General features: G+C 38.4%; 1 pseudogene; it reads left to right on the plus strand.

The window, feature by feature from the left end:
* The first annotated feature begins 1,959 nt into the window (after positions 1-1,959).
* On the plus strand, positions 1,960-16,928 carry LOC104596259 (uncharacterized; annotated as a pseudogene).
* Positions 16,929-25,692: the final 8,764 nt, after the last annotated feature.

Genomic DNA, 25,692 nt, shown 5'->3' on the forward strand with positions numbered 1-25,692 from the left:
CAGAATGATGCCGGTGAGGGAGATGGAGGGTATTGAGTTGTAAAGGGGTTTGACACGATGACCAACTGAAAACAATGGTATTGAGTTGAGAGGGGTTTGGCTGAACGATCCTAAAAAAAAAGCAAAATTTTTTATTTCCAGTAGCTTTTGGTCTTTAATCTTTAGGTATTACAAAAACTAAAGGCTATAGACGACGAATGAAGGTCAGTTCTGGGTTCCTTGCTTCTAGCTCTAATAACCCATTTTCTGATCTAGGTTCTTTGCAGACGACGAATGAAGCTTTAGTGTTTCAATTGTAACTCATTTCAGTAGTTTTTTGTAGACTATTTTAGCGTTATTGAAAAATGAAAAATTTCTTTAGTTGGGTTTTATTTTTGAAAATTTGACATTTCTTTTTGAAAAAAAGTAAAGGGCAAATTTGACATTTCTTTTTTCATTAGTGTTTAATGGCAATGTTAATTGTCAAAAAACTTAGGAATAGTCTAAGACAATATGTAAACAGTAAGGGTAGAGTTAGTCAATTAGCTAAACCATAAGGATAGTTTAAGAAATTTGCCCTTATTTTAAACACTAGCTATTACAAGAAACCCCATGTGTATGAAACACTAGCACATTCACTCATGATTGATTACGTAATCCATTATACACACCTATGCAGTCAACAAATCCCAACTTATATGTGTATATGTTGTTTCCTTGTCATTTAAAAAAGCCTATAAATTTTCATTGTGAATTTTTTATAGGAAATTCTTCTAGGAAAAAAAGGTACACTTAAAAAATAGAAGGATTGCATAAATCCAGTTTACTACATCAACACACCCAATTGCAAATTTTGCCAAATGATGGCCAGCTTCATTTGAACTTCACTCATTAAATATGATGCCGAATTTTAGGAATTGGTGAAAGAGAGACCTACAAGGGGAAGCATTACAAAGTATACACCACATTGGTAGACTTTGCAATGAGGATAAATGTTAACTAATTGCAACTTAACATCTTAATGTTATCCAAACAGAGCCTTTATAAGCATGTGCTTGTCCAAGCATTTTTTTTTTCTCTAGAGATTTTATCATTCTACTATTTCAATATTTTTCAATTTTTTATTTGTTTAATATTTTAAGTCAATAGATGATAAAATTAAGGAGAGAAAATCGATTGGATTTTGTGTAGATTAGGGGTAACTTTGATTTGACCTTATTGAACTTTGGGCCTGTCTAAAAGAGCTTTGATGCATTAGCTTCGGGCTTTATGAGGTTGGCTCCACATTGACAACTTATAAATACATTGTCATTTAGCCAAAAAAAAGGCTTTTAAGTTAAGTGTGTTTTTATAGTTTATTCAAGGGAAAAGTATGGATAGGCCCATTATAGAAACCTGAACCCTAGGCCATTTCATACAAAATTTATAATGACATTCAAATTCAACTTTTGAAATTATAAAACAGATTCCCACGCCAAGTAAGTATCACACTTTTACCTATGCTTTTCTTGTGAGGTGACAATCCAGCTCAGATTCCATGTCACAATAATATTTATTTAAATTTTTATTTTGAAATTTAAACTTAAATTGCAAAGACTAAAATGACCCTGCTAGGGCCCACGGTCATTGTTCTCTCCTCTTTTCTCTCTTTCGTTGTCTCTCACCACTCTCGACTCTCTTCTCTTACTGTTTCTTCCTACAACTTTTCCCTTAACCTTTGATTGAACTTCGACTGCTCTCCCTCTTCTGTCACTTTTACCTTTTGTCTTTATTATCACCAAGCTTTACTTACAACCACTGGACAAATCCACGACTCTCTCCCTATGTCCCTCTCTCTCTCTCTCTCTCCAAGAACATCTTCACATAAAAGAACAAAGCCATAAAAAAAAGAAGTTATACTTCTCGCTTTGTATCTACTGTTGCATTTTCTACCCCCCATCTCTCTCTGTTATCCATGGTCTCTCTTTCAAATTCGTTGATATGAATCGCATCTTGAGGGATTCTTTGGCCAGAGGATTGCAACTTTGGAGAGGTTGGAGCAACGCTGCCATCTCGAGAGATATGGATGAAAACTTGGATCTCTTCTCCAGGCTGTTCTTGCTATTTCAGCGAGACAATAGAAATTTCACTTTTTTTTTTCAATTTCAAAATTTGTTGGCTTCCGGTAGGTTGTTCTTGCTATTTCAGCGAGACAATAGAAATTGTCAGAGGAACTGATCAATTTGATGTTGATTTTGATTAGGTTGATGTTTCTATGTGCACCTGTGCAAATTTAGAGGGCATCTGTATTTCTCATGTTTTCATTTTTATTTGATTATATAAGTTATTTATTATTATTTTCTGCTTGTCATTTCGCCCTTTCTAACTTTAGTTGCTTAGTTAGATACTTCAGGAGGAACACCAATGTTTGATTTCCTCCTGATAATAAAATTTTGAGAAGAAATTAGTCAAAGTCAAATTTGTTATTTTGATATTTTCTTAAGAAAAAAAATATCATATTTGTTAATAGTTCTGGTTATGAATGCCTTCAGTATCGATGAAATTGGGGAGAATATCGGTTGGACCAGTAAAACTAGCGAGGAATGGAATCGACGATCTACTCTCTTCAGTGGATGGGGGAAAGCATGATTATGACTGGTATGTGTTCTGTCCATAATTTTCTCCTTGATGTAATTTGTATGCTTGTTAACTTTCAGATCACTTTTTGTCATTTACTTGCTTGCTAGCTTTAATAGTCTCATTCCTATATTGAATGAAATTCTCTCCATCTCTCTGGTTGGCCATGGTGGTCTTCCACTCGCTAATTGCATTTTCTATTTAGATAAGTGCTAACCAGTAAGAGACAATGGGAATTCAATTCCTCTTGAAGTCTAGATCCTTAACATGGTAAAATTTGTTAGTGTGAGGTTCGACAGTGCTAGGATCTTCTTGCCTGAGAATGTTGTTGGGTGTTTTTCATCGTATTATTGGGTCTAGAGAGGCTACCCAACAATTGTTGATAGCACTCTGAGGTTGTCTTATTGTTGTTACCTGGGAATTCATTTGCTTTTATCATTCTAATGGTTTTTTCATTCAGTAAATGATTCTTCAGTAATAAGGAAATTAATTCGTATAGGAAGATTTGCTGGCCATTTCTGCATCTAATGAAATTAAGATAGGAAAAGTGAACCAATTAGGATATAGTTTACTAAAGTAGGTATATTGTGGTCAGAATATGAAACATACTTTGAACCATAAGAAAAGCCTCTTGAAGTTCATAAATCAATAACAGGTAGCATCTCCAAAAAAATTCAAGCAATCATGAAAGAGAGCTATAGGTTACTTTGACATTATTGCCATGATCTTAATGAAGTTATAGAATGTTTGATCGTAGTAAAGTTTACATGGTTTGTTAAGTAAGCGCAATGTGGAATGAAGATAGGAAATAGCGTGGCTTAGGTAGCTTTTATTTTTCATTTACTTTTCAGTTCACAATTGGCAAGAAGTTGATAGACATGATTTTAACAGCTGTATTAATTTAAAAAAAAATCCTTAGATGGAAGAATTAAGCTTTTATGTTCTTGAAAATGTGATTTATATGCCATTAGACTACTATATAGACTATCATATATATAGTAGTCTATCTAGTTCTTAGCAACTACCCGAATCATAAGATTGTTACTTTTTCTCTAATGGCATGCTTGTAATTTTCTCATTATTCCTTTTTTGAAATGCCCTGCATCTTTTCCTTTTCAACTGTCTGAAGCCCTTTATTTCTAGTCAAGTGAGCAAAACGGTTCCACATAGTGCATGTACAATTTTCCCGGGTTTAAGCTGACTATTAGCATTTCTAGAGTAGACCTCAAAATGCCACTCTACCTACCAAGATTTACAAATAAATAATTATCTGATGCAAACCTAAGGAGAAGTTATTTCTAAATGAGAATCCAAATCATGGATCACAGATTATCCCTCCAAAGATTCAAAATATAGTACTGATTTGTAGGTGCCAAGTGCAAACCCACATAAAATTAAACTACTACAGTGGTTAAATTTGCTTTGTTAAAAGCTTATATTCACCAACTTTTGAATCTTATGATTAAGTTATTGCTCATAGCCCAACAAACCTGAGTCAATTCTCAACCAAAACGAGTCTGTTCTACAAGTTCTTTTTGTACTCATCTAGTTGTGGAATCACATTTCTGTGAAAGAATCTTCTTTTTTTTTTACAATGGCATAGTATGGAAATGAAACAAACTTGCTTTGTTTCTAATTCTTTGAGGTTGATGATATAATCATACCACTAACAAATATGATCGTTGATAAGAATAAAAAGTAACATATTTTTATCCCCAATTATTCATTCTTTTACATTAAATTAGCACTTAATTGGACTCATTACTCTTGTATTTCGATTTAGGGCAAGCAAAAAGTCAACTGGAGGAAAACAAGGCTAATCGGATGATTTTGCACAGTTTCGGCACCGTTCAGTAATCGGGGCATAACTTTCAACTCCGGACTCCGATTGGGATTATTCAAGATGAACTGGAAAAACAAGGGAGAACTCCACAACTCTCATGTTTTGGGTTTTGACAGATTCGGTCTGCATCGAGGTCAAAATCGGGCCCGAATTCGGAACAAATTCGTATTAAAGCCGAGTTCACAATTGAAGCCCAATTCGCAGGAAAGCCTTGTAGCGGCCCAAGTTATTAAAGAGCCCAACTCGAATTCAAGAATAAAAAGTCCCATTAGATTCAAATTTCAAATGTAATCCTATAAGGATAAGATGATTGAGATTAGATTACTAGATAAGAGATAGGATAGGATTAGATCAAAACTGATTAGGACTTTCTACTTTTGAGGATTAATCTCCTAAGAGGAGTTGGAGAGAGCCCCTCCTCCTAAAGCTATATAAAGGGGGGAGGGGGGAGGGGGGAGGGGGGAGGGGGGGGGGGTGGACCAGCTTTAGGCATCACTCAATCACTGAAGCACTCAATCAATTCAGAAGATCAGTCCATCCATCTGGGAAGCAGAGCAAGAGGGAGTCGACAACCATGAGCGGCTAAGCTTTTCTTTTCTGGTTCAATTGTGTCATCATGAGGTTTTGTGTTTAATTTAAATTCTTGCTTTCAATTCAAGTATTCGTTGATTCTTGTGCATGTTCTTATGGATGTTAATGTTAATTAGTTTGACAAATTAATTAACGTTGATCTTCCTACTGCTATCCATGGTTCGATGATCTGTAATTGTCACGAATAGTGGTACAAGTAGCAATTAGGTTATTATCCTACATGGGTCAATTGTTCGTGACAGCCTTTGACCAATGTATGGGTATGTTTTAACCTAAGGGGAATCAACGGAACAAGATTCGATAATTGCAGTTATCTCAATTATTGTTATTTTGGTTTAACTGTTTTCACAAAGATTATTGCTATCATTAATTGATATGCAACGCTATTGTACCCAGTCGGTTAATGATAAGTGTTGATCGAATGCTGGGTTTGGTCAACTAATTCAGGAAAACACGAGGTTTGTTATGGCTATCCTAATAAATCCTAAGGTTAAATATTTGAATTGCAAGATTGCTGAAGTTTACTTAGGATCGATGACCAACTGACTCAATTTGAACCCTTGGATAAGTATTCGGTAAGACTGAATTTTCCTTGATTGTTATTTGCTATTTTGCTTTATTTTAATTATTCAAATTTCCCACTCTTTAAATTGCACATTCGACTGAGAAATTAATTATTGGCTCCCTGTGGGATTCGACCTGGTACCACTGTTACTACAATTTTGTTGTAAGGTGGGAATAGAATTAATTTTGAGGCTTTGACAACCCGTCAAAATTTTGGCGCCGTTGTCGGGGAGTTACTTTAATTTCTTAGCTTTGTACCTTTTGTTTGTGTTAACCTCCTTTGTTTTATGACTCGTGCTTCTCACCAAGGTGAAGTAGAATATAACCCTGAAATTGAGAAGACCACCCGTCGATTGAGAAAGGAGGTGAAACAAAGGAAGGACCTTTCACCTCCATGGGTGAATTCTGATATTGATTTGACAACTTGTGATCAACCCATTTTCGAAGAGGAAGAAAGGATGGTTGATAGAGAAAGAACACTAAGAGAGTTAGCTGTGCCAATCATGAATCAACAACCTTTATGCATAATCTATCCCACTCTCAAGGTAGCCTTTGAACTTAAATCGGGTTTGATTCAATTGCTTCCTGTTTTGCATGGCTTTCCAGATGAGGACCCTCATAACCATATTAAAGAGTTCTATATCGTCTGTTCAAGCATGAAACCACAGGGTATGACCGAGGATCAGGTAAAACTTATAGCTTTTCTTTTTACTTTACGAGATAAAGCAAATGACTGGTTATACATTCTTCCTCCTGGTTCAATACGTACATGGGATGAGATGAATAGGATGTTTTTAGATAAATATTTTCCTGCATCACGAGCTGCAAATATTAGGAAAGAGATTTGTGGGGTTCGTCAGTTTAGTGGTGAGACACTATACGAGTATTGGGAAAGGTTTAAACAACTCTATGCTAGCTGCCCACACCACCAAATACATGAACAACTATTAATCCAATACTTCTATGAAGGACTCGATGCAGCTAGTGGAGGAGCCTTGGTAAATAAAACACCCGAAGCGGCTAGGGAATTGATTTCCAACATGGCTGAAAATTCCCAACAATTTGGAACAAGAACAGATGGTGCTATCAGACATGTTAATGAGGTAAGCCATTCTAATTTGGAAAGTCAAATATCTGATCTAACTGCTTTGGTTCGTCAAATGGTTGTAGGGCAATTACAAATGGCATGGGTTTGTGGCATATGCTCAATTCCTAGGCATCCTACGGATATGTGCCCATCATTACAAGAAGGTTTGGTGCAGCAAGTCAGTGCCGTAGGAGGATTTCCGGGCCAACCTCAACGCAAGTATGATCCCTGTTCTAACTATTACAATCCTGGGTGGAGGGATCATCCCAATCTAAGCTACGAAAATCAAGGAGGGCCACAGAGATTCCAGCCCTAAGCTTTCAACAGACAACACCCAATTCCAGCACCTACCCAAGCTCAAATTCAACCCTCAAGTTTAGGTATGTCTTTAGATGAGATCGTTAAGGCTCTTGTGACTAACACTCAGCAATTCCAACAGGAAACAAAGGCCAACATCCAGAACTTAGGGAACCAAATCAGTCAACTTGCTACTTCTATTAGCAAGTTGGAGGCGCAGAACTCTGGAAAGCTACCATCACAGACGGTAGTCAATCCCAAGGAGAATGCGAGTGCAGTGGTGCTAAGAAGTGGGAAGGAATTACAGTCACAACCTACTTCACCAAGGAAAGAGGATAAAGAGCAGAAAGAAGAGGAGGAACAAGTATCACATGAGGTAAAACCCGACCCCCCTCTACCTAAGATGTCTAATGCCATTGTACCACCATTTCCTAGTAGGTTGGAAAAATCTAAGAAAGAAGATTATGAGCAAGAAATCTTGGAGACCTTTAGGAAGGTGGAAATAAATATTCCCTTATTAGATGCCATCAAACAAATCCCCAAATACGCAAAATTTCTGAAGGAGTTGTGCACTAACAAAAGGAAGCTGAGAGGAGATGAGAAGGTAAAGGTTGGGGAGAACGTGTCAGCTGTCATCAAGAGGACCCTGCCGGAAAAGCGTGTTGATCCAGGTATGTTTATTTTACCTTGCATGATTGGCAATAAAAGAATTGAGCGTGCCATGCTAGATTTAGGTGCATCCATCAATGTCATGTCATACTCAATTTATTGTGCTTTGAATTTAGGTCCATTAAAAGAAACTGGGGTTGTTATTCAGTTAGCTGACCGTTCTAACGCTTACCCTGAAGGGTTTGTTGAGGATGTTTTGGTGCAGGTTAATGACCTTATATTTCCAGCCGACTTTTACATCTTGAAGATGGAGGAAGACACTATCACAAGTTCAGCCCCACTTCTATTAGGCAGGCCATTTATGAAAATGGCCAAAACCAAAATAGATGTGGATGATGGTACCCTCTCCGTCGAGTTTGACGGCGAGATTGTTAAATTTAATATTTTTGAAGCAATGAAGTACCCCAATGAATGTCATTCGATTTGTTCTGTTGATATTGTTGATTCAATTGTGCAGGAAATTTTTGGGGAAGAGGATATGAATGCGGAACTCGAATTAAGTGCACAATTGGATATGGAGGAAGAATTAGATACATCCTGTGAAGTTTCGAAACTGATAGTAGAACAAAAGGTAACAAATTCTAATATTCCATCATCGTTTTCTCATAAGAAATTGTTGCCTTCTGTTTTGCAGGCTCCGAAGTTAGAGCTGAAGACCTTGCCAGATCACCTTAAGTATGCCTATTTGGGTGACAAAGAAATATTGCTAGTGATCATTGCAAAAGGGTTGATGGATGATCAAGAGGCACGACTCATCGAGGTTCTGAAAGAGCACAAGGCGGCAATTTGGTTGGACCTTAGCCGATATAAAAGGGGTCAGCCCCTCAATCTGCATGCACAAAATTCTCTTGGAAGATGGTGCCAAGCCAGTCAGAGAATCGCAAAGGAAGCTCAACCCGACAATGAAAGAAGTGGTAAAAAAGGAAGTGCTTAAGTTACTAGATGAAGGGATAATCTATCCGATTTCGGATAGTAAGTGGGTGAGTCCAATACATGTTATACCCAAGAAAACTGGGATCAATGTGGTAAGAAATCAAAATAATGAACTGGTCCCAATAAGGGTACAAAATGGCTGGCGTATGGTGATTGACTTTCGGAAACTTAATTTAGCCACTAGAAAAGACCATTTCCCCTTGCCCTTCATAGATCAAATGTTAGAAAGGTTAGCCGGCAAGGCATTATTTTGTTTTCTCGATGGATTTTCAGGTTATTATCAAATCGTTATTGCTCAAGAAGACCAAGAGAAAATGACTTTTACTTGCCCATTCAACACTTTCGCCTACAAACGGATGGCTTTTGGTCTGTGCAACGCTCCAGGTACTTTTCAAAGGTGCATGATTAGTATATTTTCTGACTTTATTGAGAAGTGCATTGAAGTGTTCATAGATGATTTTACTGTCTATGGTGATTCGTTTGATGATTGTTTAGATAATTTGAGTAAAATTCTGGATAGATGTGTCGAAACTAATTTGGTTTTGAATTATGAAAAATGCCACTTTATGGTAAAGGAAGGCATTGTGTTGGGACATGTTATCTCTGCAAGAGGCATAAAGGTCAATAAGGTAAAGGTTGATTTAATTGTGAGCTTACCTTACCCTACAAATGTTAGGGAAGTGCGTGATTTTCTTGGACATGCAGGTTTTTATCGTAGGTTTATCAAGGACTTTTCAAAAATTGCCCTGCCATTGTCCAAATTGCTTCAAAAAGATGTGCCTTTCGACTTTGGGGATGAATGTAATGATGCATTTGATAAGCTCAAGAATTTGTTGACAATTGCACCCATTATTCAACCACCGGACTGGAACTTGCGCTTTGAAATTATGAGCGATGCAAGCAACTATGCGATAGGAGATGTTCTAGGTCAACGGATTTATGGGAAGAGCCATGTCATTTACTATGCTTCAAGGACGCTGAATGCTGCACAATGCAATTACACAACCACCGAAAATGAGCTATTAGCAATTGTTTTTGCTTTAGATAAATTTCGATCATATTTGCTTGGCTCTAAAGTGATTGTGTTTTCTGATCGTGCAACTTTGAAATACTTATTGGTGAAAAAGGAGTCAAAGCCGAGGCTAATATGGTGGATACTTTTGCTCCAAGAGTTCGATTTAGAAATCAAGGATCGAAGGGGAGCTGAAAATTCGGTGGCGGACCATCTAAACAGGTTGGTAAAAGATGAAGACTCCTCACCCATCTCTGAGCTTTTTCCTGATGAGCAACTATTCCAAATAAAAGGTATGGTCCCTTGGTATGCTGATATCGTGAATTACTTAGTTATTGGAATTTTGCCTAGTTATCTTAGCAAGTCGATGAAGGATAAAATCAGGTATGAGGCAAAATATTATGTTTGGGACGAACCTTATTTGTGGAAATTTTGCTCTGATCAAGTGATTAGGAGATGTGTCCCTGAAAGTGAACATATGTTGATTTTGAATTTTTGTCATAATTATGCTTGTGGCAGTCATTCTGGGCCAAAAAGAACTGCTAGGAAGGTCTTAGATAGTGGGTTGTATTGGGCAACTTTATTTAAAGATGCATACTTGTTCTGTAAAAATTGTGAAAAATGCCAACGAACAGGTGCATTGTCTCGCAGAAATGAGATGCCCCAAACCCCCATTCTTATTTGTGAAATTTTTGATGTTTGGGGTATTGATTTTATGGGACCCTTTCCTTCCTCTTGTGGTTTTGTTTACATACTTCTGGCAGTTGATTATGTCTCAAAATGGGTGGAAGCAAAAACTGCCAAAACTGATGATTCTAAGTGTGTTATAGGTTTTATCAAACCTAACATTTTTAGTAGGTTTGGTATTCCTCGAGCCATCATAAGTGATCAAGGGACCCACTTCTGCAATAAAGCCATTGAAGCCTTGCTGAAAAAGTATGGGGTGCATCACCAAGTCGCCATTGCCTATCACCCCTAGACAAATGGACAATCTGAGGTTTCCAATCAAGAAGTCAAATCCATTTTAGAAAAGACGGTGAGCCCGTGCAGAAAGGATTGGAGCCTACGTCTAGATGACGCACTTTGGGCATACCAGACCGCATATAAAACACCAATAGGGATGTCTCCCTATAGGTTAGTTTTTGGAAAATCTTGTCATTTACCAATTGAAAACAAACATAAGGCATATTGGACGATCAAACGTTGCAATATAGACATAGAAGAAGCTGGCAAGGCAAGAAATCTCCAATTACAAGAATTGGAGGAGTTGCGGTTAAAAGCATATGAGAATTCGAGAATCTACAAAGAGAAGACCAAGTTGTTCCATGATAATTTGTTTTTAAGGAAATAGTTTATGGTTGGTCAAAAGGTGTTATTATATAATTCTCGACTCCAACTCATGCCAGGTAAGTTGTGTTGTAGGTGGATGGGTCCATTTGTTGTTACTAATGTGTTTCCTTATGGTGCAGTGGAGATCAAAAGTCTTGATACAAATAAGGTTTTCAAAGTGAATGGGCATAGATTAAAGTTGTTCCATGAGGATGCAATCGTCTCCTCCTTAGAAGACATCTCGTTGGATCTTCCTCATTATTCATCGAATTAAGGAAGCAAGGAAGGACGTCGAGCATAACGATGTTAAACAATTGAGCTTATGGGAGGCAATCCATTGTGTTTAGTTATTTTTGTTCAGTTATTTTTATTGTTTTCAATTTTAGGAACATGGTCGTATTTAGCAGCTGATTTGACATCGGAAGGATCTCAACAAGGCGTTCAGGGAAGTTCCCTTAAATCTTTCTATCGTACGCACAGTCATATACATTGGGGACAATGTATACCTTAAGTGTGGGGGGATTAGGGGAATTTGATAATTTCTGGGGTAACTCTAGCATGCTTCGATCATCACTTTTTAACCTTGCTTTTTGAAGTTTTTGCTCCCTAGAAACTTATCTTTGAATAATTTCAAGCTATCATGAATTATGTGTTTAGGTTGAATAGACAAGACAGGATGCAAGCATGACTAACTGAATTTTTTTGACTACATAAGGCACCTCATTATTTTGGAATAAGCAAGATTACAAATGTAACCCTTATGCCTAAAGGCCTGTCAAAAGCCTGTCAAACACAGTTTTATTATTCTAGAACTTGCTCTGTAGTCATGTTGATACCACGTCAATGAGTTCATGGATCGGAATGGAAATGGTGGTCTACTATTGTACAAAAAAAAAAAAATCGTGACAAATGTGAGATGGAGCATAAAATGCACTCACATTTAGAAGCGAAAGACAAATGTGAGATGGAGCATAAGATGCACTCACATTTAGAAACAAAAGAAAAGGGTGAGATGGAGCATAAAATGCACTCACCCCTAGCACTCCATTTCAATTTTTGATGCATTGAACTCATGCTTAGTGGTGGAGATGTGATACATAAGCAAGCTTATGGTGATAACATACCTTGTTTTGACCCTAGAAACTAATGATACTTCAAAAACAAAGAGAGATATTTGAATATGGCTGCATTTGATTGTTAAAACAATGAGTGCCTATTTTAGTCCAAGAATGTTCAGACGATGGAATGCTTGTTTTCCTTAACTGTTGATTTAACTTGGGTTCATGAGGAATGGTGAGTTGAGATTACTCTTTGACAAGTTAAAGAGGAGAAGGAAGTGGAAAATGAAAAGATTATTAAGTCTGGATTGAAGCATGCGAGAGGCCAAGCATCATGTTGAGAGAGAGAGTTTTAAAAATCAGTAGGTAGTTAAATTGTTTTTGCTCGAGTTTTGTCTTGCCCGAGGACGGGCAAGGTTTTAAGTGTGGGGGGATTTGATAGGAATAAAAAGTAACATATTTTTATCCCCAATTATTCATTATTTTACATTAAATTAGCACTTAATTGGACTCATTACTCTTGTATTTCGATTCAGGGCAAGCAAGAAGGCAACTGGAGGAAAACAAGGCTAATCGGATGATTTTGCACAATTTCGGCACTGTTTAGTAATCGGGGCATAACTCTCAACTCCGGACTCCGATTGGGATGATTCAAGATGCACTGGAAAGATAAGGAAGAATTCCACAACTCTCATGTTTTGGGTTTTGACAGATTCGGTCTGCATCAAGGTCAATTCACAGTAAAACCCATTTCACAACTAAAGCCCAATTCGTAGGAAAGCCTTGTAGCGGCCCAAATTAAAGAGCCCAACTCGAATTCAAGAATAAAGAGTCCCATCATATTCAAATTTCAAATGTAATCCTAGAAGGATAAGATGATTGAGATTAGATTACTAGATAAGAGAGATTATTAGATAAGAGATAGGATAGGATTAGATCAAAACTGATTAGGACTTTCTATTTTTGAGGATTAATCTCTTAAGAGGAGTTGGAGAGAGCCCCTCCTCCTAAAGCTATATAAAGGGGGGAGGGGGGGGGGACCAGCTTTAGGCATCACTCAATCACTGAAGCACTCAATCAATTCAGAAGATCAGTCCATCCATCTGGGAAGCAGAGCAAGAGGGAGTCGACAACCATGAGCGGCTAAGCTTTTCTTTTCTGGTTCAATTGTGTCATCATGAGGTTCTGTGTTTAATTTAAATTCTTGCTTTCAATTCAAGTATTCGTTGATTCTTGTGCATGTTCTTATGGATGTTAATGTTAATTAGTTTGACAAATTAATTAACGTTGATCTTCCTACTGCTATCCATGGTTCGATGATCTGTAATTGTCACGAATAGTGGTACAAGTAGCAATTAGGTTATTATCCTACATGGGTCAATTGTTCGTGACAGCCTTTGACCAATGTATGGGTATGTTTTAACCTAAGGGGAATCAACGGAACAAGATTCGATAATTGCAGTTATCTCAATTATTGTTATTTTGGTTTAACTGTTTTCACAAAGATTATTGCTATCATTAATTGATATGCAACGCTATTGTACCCAGTTGGTTAATGATAAGTGTTGATCAAATGCTGGGTTTGGTCAACTAATTCAGGAAAACACGAGGTTTATTATGGCTATCCTAATAAATCTTAAGGTTAAATATTTGAATTGCAAGATTGTTGAAATTTACCTAGGATCGATGACCAATTGACTCAATCTGAACCCTTGGATAAGAATTCAATAAGACTAAATTTTCCTTGATTGTTATTTGCTATTTTGCTTTATTTTAATTATTCAAATTTCCCACTCTTTAAATTGCACATTCGGCTGAGAAATTAATTACTGGCTCCCTGTGGGATTCGACCTGATACCACTGTTACTACAATTTTGTTGTAAGGTGGGAATAGAATTAATTTTGAGGGCTTCGACAACCCGTCAGTCGTGTATATGTTTTTCTTTCCCTTAATAAATAGGTGTGAGTATATTCTTAGATAGATGATTTATAATTAGAAAATTGAACTCAAACTAGCATTCAGAAGCTAATGTTTGTTTCCTTTAATTTCCATGAACAGGCTTCTCACCCCTCCTAAGACACCTCTTTTCTCTTCATCATATACAAGTGAGCCCCCTCCAACCTTACTGGCTCCAAGAAGCAGTTCCTTGGTCAGATCAGTTTTTACAACTAAGACTTCAAGGGTATATGTTTCAATTTCTTCTTGTTCATCACTATTCACTTTGATCTAAGTTATAAATTTATTTATTCTAAAACCGCAATGGTGTACATCACCTTCATATAACTGTTTTTCTTCCCTCTTGATTTTTTTGTTTTCTAGGGAAGAACATGAATGCAATCTGGTCATAATTGCTACTACCTATCTAATCTACTGTAGTCTTTTGAAATTTGAATGCATAAAAAAGAACTTAGTTTAACCATTGGCATATAAAATAATTTTTATATCTGATGGTTATGCTCTTCCAATTTGATAAACTAGTGAAGCTTCTTATATGATTTACTAAGTGATGGGACCCCTTAGAGGTCTTCTATATATGGAGGGGAGTGTGACACGTCTGATTGGTTCTAACTGGAGTATTCCCCTCTTAAAAGTTTCCACTTAAACTTAACCGTTTTTTGATTCCCTTGTTGATCAGCAAGGTTTTAAGCAGAGGTCTTCAATTAAGCAACTCAACTCGATGATAGGCCTTCCAGTGGATCAGATCCAGTTTAAGTTGTGCTGTTCGACTTGCTTTGGCTTTGGTTTAAATCCAACCTAGTCCAGTTCTCCCCATAAAGTGGCTCTTATCATTTGTGGTGCCACCTTCCCAGCAAAGACTGTTATTTACAATGGCATAATTGTCAAGGTGTCTAGGCGATTCTAGGAGACAGTGGGGTGCCTAGGTGTTAAGAATTTCATAAAAGAAAGAAAAAAAACAAGTTTTGCCTAGTTCCCTAACTTTATATACCATCTAGCATACATATTACTTTAAAAATAGCAATTTTCTTTAGTAACAAAATTAATTTCCTCATGGAGCAATTTCATGTCAAATTAGCAACTAAAAAATGTTATTATTTTCTATGATAAAATTTAAGATAGTAAGTAAAAGATACAAAGAAGTAGGGTACAACTTCTCCTTTATTTAATGTGTGCTTGTGAGAGAGAGAGAGAGAAACCTCTTTGTGTTTCTATGCTTTATTTCTTTTTCTCTCTCAAAAATAGTAAATAGAATATGCATGGCTAATTTCTTATTTTCTCTTTCTTTCAGCTTTCTATGACACACTCGGAGAACAACTATTCATCAAGACCAACAAGAAGTAGTTCTGTTACCCGTCCTTCCATTTCTACCATGCACTACACTACCTACTCATCTAGCTCCAACAGATCTTCCTCAATTCTCAACACAAGCTCAGCATCAGTCACATCTTCATCCAGGCCATCCACCCCTACTACCCGCTCTAGTACGAGACCTTCCACCCCATCTGCTCGGCCATTGTCATCGTGACCATCGACACCAACCAGATCCCATCCTGGCCCCAACATCTCTTCAGTTGATAAGCCAAGAGTGTCCCAAAACTCAAGGCCTTCTACCACAAGTTCTAGGCCTCAAGTCTCTGCAAGCTTAAGTTCTGCATCTCGACCAAACTCATGGCCATCAACTCCTACCCGTCGAACCCAAACAACAGCTCCAGGACCAGCTCCAGTGGTAGCTCGCTCAGCATCTTTTCGGTGGGTCCTTCCAAATGGCTGAAGCACAGCACCTGCTTCCCGAGGAAGCTCCCCAGGCCCAAGGGCCCGGCCATAATCACAACCTATTGATCTTCCTGATTTCCCACATGATACAGCACCAAACCTGAGGACCACATTGCCAGATAGGCCCATTTCTGCTGGTAGGTCCCGGCCAGGTTTTGCTGTCATGGTCAGGGGAAACTCAGAGACATCTGGGCCTGTGAATCCACCAAGAAGGCAGTCATCACCTATTGTTTCAAGGGGAAGACTTACAGAATTTCCAGGGAGGGGCCGCTTGCACACCAATGGACATGATGTTGGGGCACCTGAATTGCAGAAGACACCACCAGTGTTGGAGCCTACAGTTCGGAGACCAACAAAACCCACAACTACTAGTGAGAGTACTGGATTTGGAAGAATAATCTCAAAAAAGTCACTTGACATGGCTCTCAGGCATATGGTATATCTCTTGTTATAGAAGGAAAACTGAAAGTACTTTTAAGTGTGGATGTCAGGAGACTCCATTCTGACTTTTCTGTCATGGACTCATGGAAGTTCCATGCAAAGTCGGACTGAAGCCCAAGTCATTCAGTCTGCCATGCTGAGATTCCTGAGTAATATTTTTAAATTCTCAAGAAATATCTTTGTATGCATATGATATATGCCAACATATCTGATATCCCTTATATATAAAATGGTTAGAAATCTTCCACAGATCCAAATTTTGACCAAGCAGGACTTTAAAAGGGTTGACTACTTTTTACCCCATCTATTTATTAAATTGAGGTTAAATCTACATTATTACCTCTTAACTAAAAGCTCTTTATTCTATAACGCAGGACATCCAAAATGGCACAGGGAACGTCCATTCTCTGTCTGGAACTACTCTTTTCCCTCAGAGCATCCGTAGTAACCTAAAAAGGCAGCCTATCCGTGTCTTGGATGCTTTGTCTTCCCTCAGCAATAATGGTGCCCCACCCTCCAGCAGTAGTGGAGGCATCTCAGAGAATGGAATTTGTATTGATAAGTCCCTGGATAATGAGGCTGAGGAAGGTGATGGTCGGCTTTCAGCAAAACTGAGTGAAATGGACATTTACGAGAGCTCCCGTTATGATGCAATTTTGCTCAAAGAGGACCTGAAGAACACTAGCTGGTTGCACAACGTTGATGATAAGTCTGATCAGGGGATCACCATCGATCACCGGTTTGAGCCACTTCGCGAGCCATTTGGTGTTTTATAATCTCTAAAATGGCTATAATGCCCTTTTTCCTTCCTTTCTTTTATTTTTGTTTTTAGTTATTATTTTTCCAAGATGGAAACCACCAAACCGTCTCTCTCTCTCTCTCTTAAGTTGTCCCTTCTGGTAGTACGACTTTATTTGTACCATAAGGGTTTTATGTTTTGTACCCTTTGTATAAAATGTAAAACAGTAAATAAAGATGATGATGATGAAATAATAAATGATATTTCAGTGAATCTAAGGCAGACACTAGAGAGTAATTGTCCATGTCTTAATGCAGATTTGTGCAAAGTTTTTATTTATTATTTTTTTTTCACTACCAAGCATGATTTTCAAAACCGGATCGGACCAGACAGTCGGACTAGAAAAATCGATAACCGTTCAGCCCTTGGGTATGGTTATACTATAAACCGGTAAATCTTTAAAATTCGTCGAAAAAGTCTGAAAATCGTTGACCCAGGTGATCGAACTGCTAAACCATTTGACCTGGGCAGCGGTTTGCATGTTATCATTTTTATTTTCACTGATTTAAATAAAATAACAAAAAAACAAAATGACCCCCATATCCCCAATTCCATCTCTTACGTTTAGGGTTAGAATGACCCCATTTTCGTTCTAACCCTTCCCTCCTCTCAACCATCACACCCAACTGACCACCTACAATGGCCATGACCTACGGACTCTGACGGCGATTCACAATGACCGGCAACGGCGGTGAGCTTCATCTACGACAACCAGCGTTGATTTTGTAGCAGATCTAGCAGTAACAGTTGTGGGTTGCGATAGTAATAGGTTCGACGACTGACTTACAGCAGCGGTCGGCGATTTTGCAACCTTACCTGTAGTGACAGTGATAGTATATTTCCTGCCCACTATTCTCTCATGCGTGCGAGAATAAGTTTAGTTGTTCTATCTGCAACCTTACTTGTAGCTTGGCAAACTAATGAACGGTGGTTCCCAATTGACTTTCGGGAACTTACTTTTAAGAAGAATCCCTCATCATAGTTCCTATGTAGGATAAAGTTGACCAAAAAAACCTCACAAACCACTCACCCAACCCAACCTTAATTTTTCAAAGTATCAATGAAACCTCCATTATTTCACCAGTCACGACTGAATTGAGTTTCAGGCTCGAAATTGGAAGTTCCTAAAACTAGAGAACTACCAAACTTTTTGGGAACCACCAATTTCGAGCCTGACACTCAATTGGGATTAGGAAAGATGGTTTAGATATTTCACTTGAAACATAATGTGAAAATATGAATATTGAAATTGAAAATAAAAAATAAGAAATTAATAGTTTATTATTTGAAATGTATAGTTTATATGAATATGAAATAACAGGGTATAAGAAATTTACAACTAGTACAAGTGCATCTTTTACTTCTACAACTACGTGTATTAGTATGGGATCTGTAAGATCAAAGTCGGGATCAAGGGTTTGTTTCCTCTTTGGGTAATGCCTTTCACCATCCTAATACATTTTTTTTCTTAATGAATTTTATCTTATTCTTCAAAAAAAAAAATTCTTAATGGCCCTTTGACAGATATTGGGTCAAATATGCCAACCTGATAAACATAATCTAACTTGGTAAAAATTTACCAAGATGGAATTAAAATGACAATTTTTAATATAAAGGCATGCAAAAGCCATTGCAAACAAGTAATATCTTTTAATAACAAAAGAATATCTTGGTTTGTTTTATTAGATTGTGATACGGGTTGTTTGGAGAAAAGATTATAAGATTTTGTCATTTAGTTTTTTACGGATATTAGTATGGGATCTGTGATACCAAAGTTGGCTCTTGGGTTTCTTTCCTATTTGGGTGATGCCTTATCACCTTCCTAATGTATTATTTCTCTTAATGAATTTTATCTTATTCTTTAAAAAAAAAATCTTAATGGGCCCTTGGCAGATATGGAGCCAAATGTGCCAACCTGGTAAGCATCATTTAATTTAGTAAAAATTTACCAACATAGGATTAAAATGACACTAGCTTTTATAAAGACCTGCAAAAGCCATTGCAAACAAGAAATATCATTTGATAATAAAACAATATTTTGGTTTGTTTTATTGGATTGCGATAGAAGTTGTTTTGACTAAATATTATAAGATTTTGCCATTTGGTTCTAGGGTATTAATATGGGACCTGTGGGATCATTGTTGGGCTCTTGGGTTTATTTCCTCTTTGGGTGATGCCTTATCACCTTCCTAATGTATTGTTTTTCTAATGAATTTTATTTTATTCTTAAAAAAATAAAACAACCTACATCTATGTCATTAAATAAAGATACTACAACTAAAAACATCCAAATCTTTATATGGCTAACGGTGCTAAATCCCTTAAGGAGATTGGTACAAGTAATTAAGATACACAAAGAAAAAAATGTTCTTTGGGTTTTGGTCTAACCGATAGTTTTATTGGTCCAATCGATATTCTCTCCAATTTCATCATACTGGAGGCATTCATAACTAGAACTATTAACAAATATGATATTTTTTTCTTAAGAAAATATCAAGATAACAAATTTGACTTTGACTAATTTCTTCTCAAAAATTTATTATCAGGAAGAAATCAAACATTGGCGTTTCTCATGAAGTATTTTACTAAGCAACTAGAATCAGAAAGGGCAAAATGACAAGCATAAAATAATAATGATAAATTGTAGAATCAAATAAAAACGAAAAATGAGAAAAATGTTTAACATCATTCTTAGGCCAGAAAATAATACCATTGTATATATACAGTTCTAACGAAGAAATACGGATGCCCTCTAAATTTGCACAGGCAAGAACAGCCTGTCGGAAGCCGACAAATTTTGAAACTGAAAAAAAAAAGAAATTTCAGGATATTAATAGAAAATGACCACAATGCTCCTATGTGTGACCTCAATCCCACTACTATCAAAAGAATAAGATAAGTTTATAGGGGGTATTCTAATCAATTCAAGTTAGAAAACAGAAAAGATCCGGGAGATTCAAACCGAGACTTAGGCGGTGAGATCCGTACCGTCTGGTTCGTCAGATGAAGTGATGGGGAGGCTCTGACGGTTCTTGGAGAAGATATCCAAGTTTTCATCCGTATCTCTCGAGATGGCAACATTGCTCCGACCTCTCCGGAGTTGCAATCCCGTCGGAACAATCCTCCCTCCGGCCAAAGAATCCCTCGAGATGCGATTCATACTGATGAATCTGAAAGAGAGACCATGGACAACAGAGAGAGATGGGGGGTGGCAGAAAATGCAATAATAGATACAAAGCGAGAAGTATAGCTTCTTTTTTTTTATGGCTTTATTCTTTTATGTGAAGATGTTCTTGGAGAGAGAGAGGGAGGGACATAGGGAGAGAGTCGTGGATCTGTACAGTACTGGGTGCAGTTGTAAGTAAAGCTTGGTGATAATAAAGATGAGAAATAAAAGTGAGAGAGGAGGGAGAGCAGCGAAGTTCAGTCGAAGGTCAAGAGAAAAGTTGCAGGAAGAAACAGTAAGGGAAGAGAGTTGAGAGTGTGAGAGACAACGAAAGAGAGAGAAGAGGGAGGGCGGGAGAGAACAATGATCGTGGGCCCTACAAATGTCATTATAGTCTTTATAATTTAAGGTTAAATTTCAAAATAAAAATTTAAATAAATGTTATTGTGACATAGAATCCAAGCTGGATTGCCAGCTCACAGTAAAAACATAGGTAACAACAGTATGATGCTTATTTGGCGTGGGAATCTATCTTATAATTTCAAAAGTTGAATTTGAGTGGGCTGGCCTGGGGTTGGGGTTCTGGTTTCTGTAGTGGGCTTGTCGGTGCTTTTCCATCTATTCAAAGCGACTCAATTAAAGCAGCTCCATCAAATCTCTCTCAAATGGGCCCTTTGCCCATACATTGACTCATCAGCCAACCGGAGGGGAGACCATATGCATTATACAACATAAATTAAGAGGTAATTAAAAAAGTTAAAGAAATTAAAGGCACCATGAAGCTTCTTTCTTGGAATAGTGAAGGTGGGGGAGGTTCCTTGGCAATTCGACAACTAAATAACCTCCTCCGCATGCACCCAGCCAACCGGAGGGGAGACCATATGCACCATTCGACAACTAAATAAGCTCTAAGCTCTTTGTACAAATGATCGGTTCAACTTCTTTTCTATGGCTTGGGTTCAACATCTTCCCGTGGTTTGCAGTGGTCACAATCCTCTTTTAGTCCACGCTACCAAAAGTCGAACAAGATACAAGCGACCTTTCCGTTTTGAGGCCACGTGGACTGAATAGAAAGATTTCAAGGTTGAAAATTGAAATGCAGCGCTCATGCGGGATGGTCACAATGGTCCATTTCAAGAAAAAGTTCATGATATAGTGAGACATATAGCTAACTGGGGGAAACAACACCAGGGAAATTTCCGAGAGCGTGTAAAGACACTCTTTGGATGGCATTACTTTACTTCAATGTGGACCTAGAACCGAAGCAAATCTCCAGGAGGAAAGTACTCTCAAACATCAACTAAACAATTGCCTCTTTCTTTAAGAAATATATTGGAAGCACCGAGAGAGGTGTAATTGGTTGCACCTCCGGCAAACTCTGGCAATACCACCGCTTATCTCTGGCAACGTTGTTGGAGGTGGGCGGAGGCAGAGGTGGCGGCGACAGCACTGGTGGTCTATAAAACCAGAGCTTTTCTGGTTTATTCTTTTCTGTGTTTTATTCATTGAGAATTTAAGTATATATACATGAATGTAAAACTGAACCTCTTAAGCTTATGGCAACTAGAACTCCTAAATTTACAAGGACTCAAATATATCTTTCCTATCTTATCTGAACTATTCATGATAAGGAAAGGATAATAAGATATATACAAATAAGATAATACTGAACGGACTCCTAATCCTAACACCCCCCTCAAGTTGGAGCATGTAGATTGTGAATGCCCAACTTGCGGAGAAAGTACTAAAATTCTCTGCAACCCAGTGCCTTTTGTAAAAATGTCTGCCAACTGAACGGTAGTCGACGCATAAGCAGGACAAATGCAACCATTTTGAATCTCATCACATACAAAATGGCAATCAACTTCAATATGTTTCGTACGCTCATGAAACATTGGGTTTGCTGCAATATGCAAGGCTGCCTGACTATCACAATATAATCGCATTGGGTTTGAATGCGTAATTCCAAGAGCCAATAACAATCCCTTCAACCATTTTAATTCACACGTGGTTGTGGCCATAGAGCGATACTCTGCTTCCGCTGAAGAACGATCTACAGTGTGTTGCTTCTTAGTTTTCCAGGAAATAGGCGATTTCCCAAGTAGAATAAACCATCCAGACAGAGAATGTCGGGACAAAGGACAGCTCGCCCAGTCTGAATCACACCATGCATATAACTGTAAGTCACAATCTAAACGCAAGAGAATTCCTTGACCAGGATTTCCTTTCAAATAGTGAACCACTCGCAATGCAGCCTCCCAATGTCTTTCTTGCGGTTGCTGCATAAATTGGGACAGAACATGCACACAATAAGACAACTCTGGACGAGTTGCTGAAAGATAAATAAGCCTGCCCACCAAGCGCTTGTATCGCTCAGGATCAGATAAGAGAGGCCCATCTGTCAAGGCGATATTGTGATTCTGCTCCAGAGGAAAAGGAGTAGGTTTTGCACCAAGTAATTCAACTTCAGATATAATATCCAAAGCATACTTACGTTGAGACAGAAAGATTCCTGTTGAGTTTCGGGCAACTTTAATGCCCAAAAAATATTTCAGTGGTCCCAAGTCTTTCATATGGAAGCAGTCACTCAAATATTTCTTGAAGACTTGAATTGCCATATGATCATTACCTGACACGATAATGTCGTCCACATACACGAGAACAAGCACATGCACCCTGTTTCGACGAAAGGTGAAGAGGGAGTAATCTGAACATGATTGCTGAAACCCATATGTCTTCAAGGCTGTGGTTAATTTAGCAAACCAACATCTTAGCACTTGTTTTAAGCCATACAGAGATTTTCGCAACTGACACACCATACCTAGTTTATCCGACTGAAAACTAGGAGGCATTCACATGTAGACTTCCTCATGAAGGTCACCATGCAATAATGCGTTATGTATGTTCATTTGATGAAGCTCCCAATTTCTAGCTGCTGCGACTGCAAGGAAGGTACGAATAGTAACCATTTTTGCAATTGGGGCAAAAATTTCATTATAATCAATTCCCTCAACCTACTTGTTCCCAAAAATCACGAGACGGGCTTTGTATCTTTCCATTGTCCCATCAGTGTTATACTTAATTCGATACACCCATTTGCATCCTATGGCTCGCTTTCTGGATGGCAAAGACTCCACAGTCCATGTCTGATTATTTTCAAGTGCCCGTATTTCTTTCTGCATTGCATCCCTCAATTTTTCATCCTTTACGGTCTCAACAAAAGAAGTAGGTTTAACTCCTGCAGTAATGGCTGCCAAGAAAGCACGATGTTGATAAGAAAAATTGTTACAGTTCACATAGTTATCTATGGGATAAGGACTACCTGCAGAATGTGATTGGCCGAGTGAGCTTGCAAAGGGACACGGAGAGGGACTCAAGTGTTGTGTGGTGTGAAGCATATAATCTCTCAACCTTGTGAACTATTGTTTCTGTCGATGCCCACACCCCAAATGAAATTCAGAGTGTTGTTGTTGCTTAACATCGCCACCCCCCTGACATCATGACCGTCTTCGTTTGCATTTTCTGTGGTGGCGTCACAAGAATGCATGGGTTCACCAGCATTTGCATTCGGGTCTATGCGGGTTCCTTCTTCAGCGAGTTCACCTTGCTGGTTAGCCTCCATCTTGCCATTTGCTAGTCCAGGTAAATAAGTGGATGGTACTAACACCTCATCTATCCCACCTATTCCACAATTAAATTGACCTTGTGCTTTGTTCGGATGTGCATCTTCCTTGTGTGCATACGGGAACTCATGCTCTAAAAAATTAATATCTCTTGATGCAAAGAACATGCCATACTCTAAATCATATAGGCTCCATCATTTCTTTCCAAAAGGATACCCAACAAAAACACACTGTCTGCTTCGACTGGCAAATTTATCCCCTTCATGTCCATGGTTGTGTGCATATGCTAAGCAACCAAAACTCGCTCATTATCATAAGAAGGAAGTCGCCCAAATAACATTTCAGAGGGAGTCTTTCCCTTCAACAGAATGGACGGTGTCTGATTGATCAAATAACATACGGTCAGGACACATTCCCCCAAAAATCAATAGGCAAGTTGGCTTGAAAGCGCAAAGCTCGGGCAACATTGAGTATGTGGCGGTGCTTGCGTTCAACCCTCCCGTTTTGTTGAGAGGTCCCGACACAAGTGGTTTGATGAATAATACCACTTTCAGCAAAATAGCTAGCCAAGCATACAAACTCAGTCCCATTATCAGTACGGATCACCTTTACAGGTTTGTTAAATTGCCTTTGAACCATAGCAAAAAAATTTCGAAGAACCCGTCCCACTTCCGTCTTATCAACCAGAAGATAAATCCAAACACCTATAGAAAAACCGTCTACTATGGTCAAGAAATAATGAGCACCACAAGAAGTTGTAGTTTTATAAGGACCCCACAAATCACAATGAATTAACTCAAAAATGTCGGATGCTTTATTATTACTAGAAATAAACTCTTCTCAACATTGTTTAGCTCGGAAGCATGCATCACAACCCTTAATATTGTCATCATTATTATTCTTAGTACTAATAAAAGGCAACAACTTAATAATTCTATAAGAAGGATGCCCTAACCTTTGATGCCAAATATCACCATTCGTCCTGCTTTCTGTAGTCTTCATTGCTCTTTTTGATGCAATGCTCCGGAAATAATAGAGTTCCTCTCGCTGCTCACCCGCTCCAATCAGCATCCTCGTAGTGCGGTCCTATATTACACAGAATTTATTAGTGAAATGGACAATACAATTCGATTCCTCAATCAGTTGCGATACGGAAAGTAAATTGCAATTCAAACTAGGCACATATAAAACACTAGTCAGTTTCAGATGATCGTCCAATGCAACTATGCCTTCTTTCTCTGCTATTGTCGCTTTCCCGTCTGGTAGCCCGACAGAGCACGAAATGACATTCTTTATGTCTCTCATCGACTTGAGGCTTCCTGTCATATGATGAGAGGCCCCTGTGTCTATTATCCATTCTGTCAATTTTTGCTTACCACTTAGTCGTTGACTCCCCTCTTTCTGTGTGTTCAAAAGTTTGAGTAACATGTTCCACTGCTCACTACTCAGTCCATTTAACCCAGTCTTGGTTGCATCAATTGATTCTCCTTGAGACGCATTGCCTTGCGCAGAGGCTTTGGCTGTATGGGCCTTGATTTGGCCGCCACGACCTTTTCCTCCTGCCCCTGCTCCTTTGTCTCTGTTTTCAGTCATGCCGACTATTGTGTCTGAAAGCCCACGATCGGTGCCACAAGAGACAAAGAACCAATCTCAGGATCTCCCTAAAACCTGCCGCAGAACGTTGACTCGCTGGAGACTTGTCAAAAATCAGTGCGTTCGAGAACGGACACCCGAGTTCTCTGTTACTCGCACAAGAAGAACCATCCAAGAGAAGACCGAAGTCGAAGGTCGGAACTTCTGTAGAAGGGGACTGAACTTCTATTCCGAGGGCTCAGGCTCAGATCCAAGGGTTTGTTGCCATTGGACGGCATGGAGGAGGTGGGCTACAACACGGAAGTCGGGTTCGTCTGGCTAAAGCAGAGGAAAGGAACGCATCACACCTTCAAGCGCCT

This window comes from Nelumbo nucifera, chromosome 1 (genome assembly GCF_055504915.1).
Source record: "Nelumbo nucifera cultivar China Antique chromosome 1, China Antique-T2T, whole genome shotgun sequence".
NCBI classification, from domain to species: Eukaryota; Viridiplantae; Streptophyta; class Magnoliopsida; order Proteales; family Nelumbonaceae; genus Nelumbo; species Nelumbo nucifera.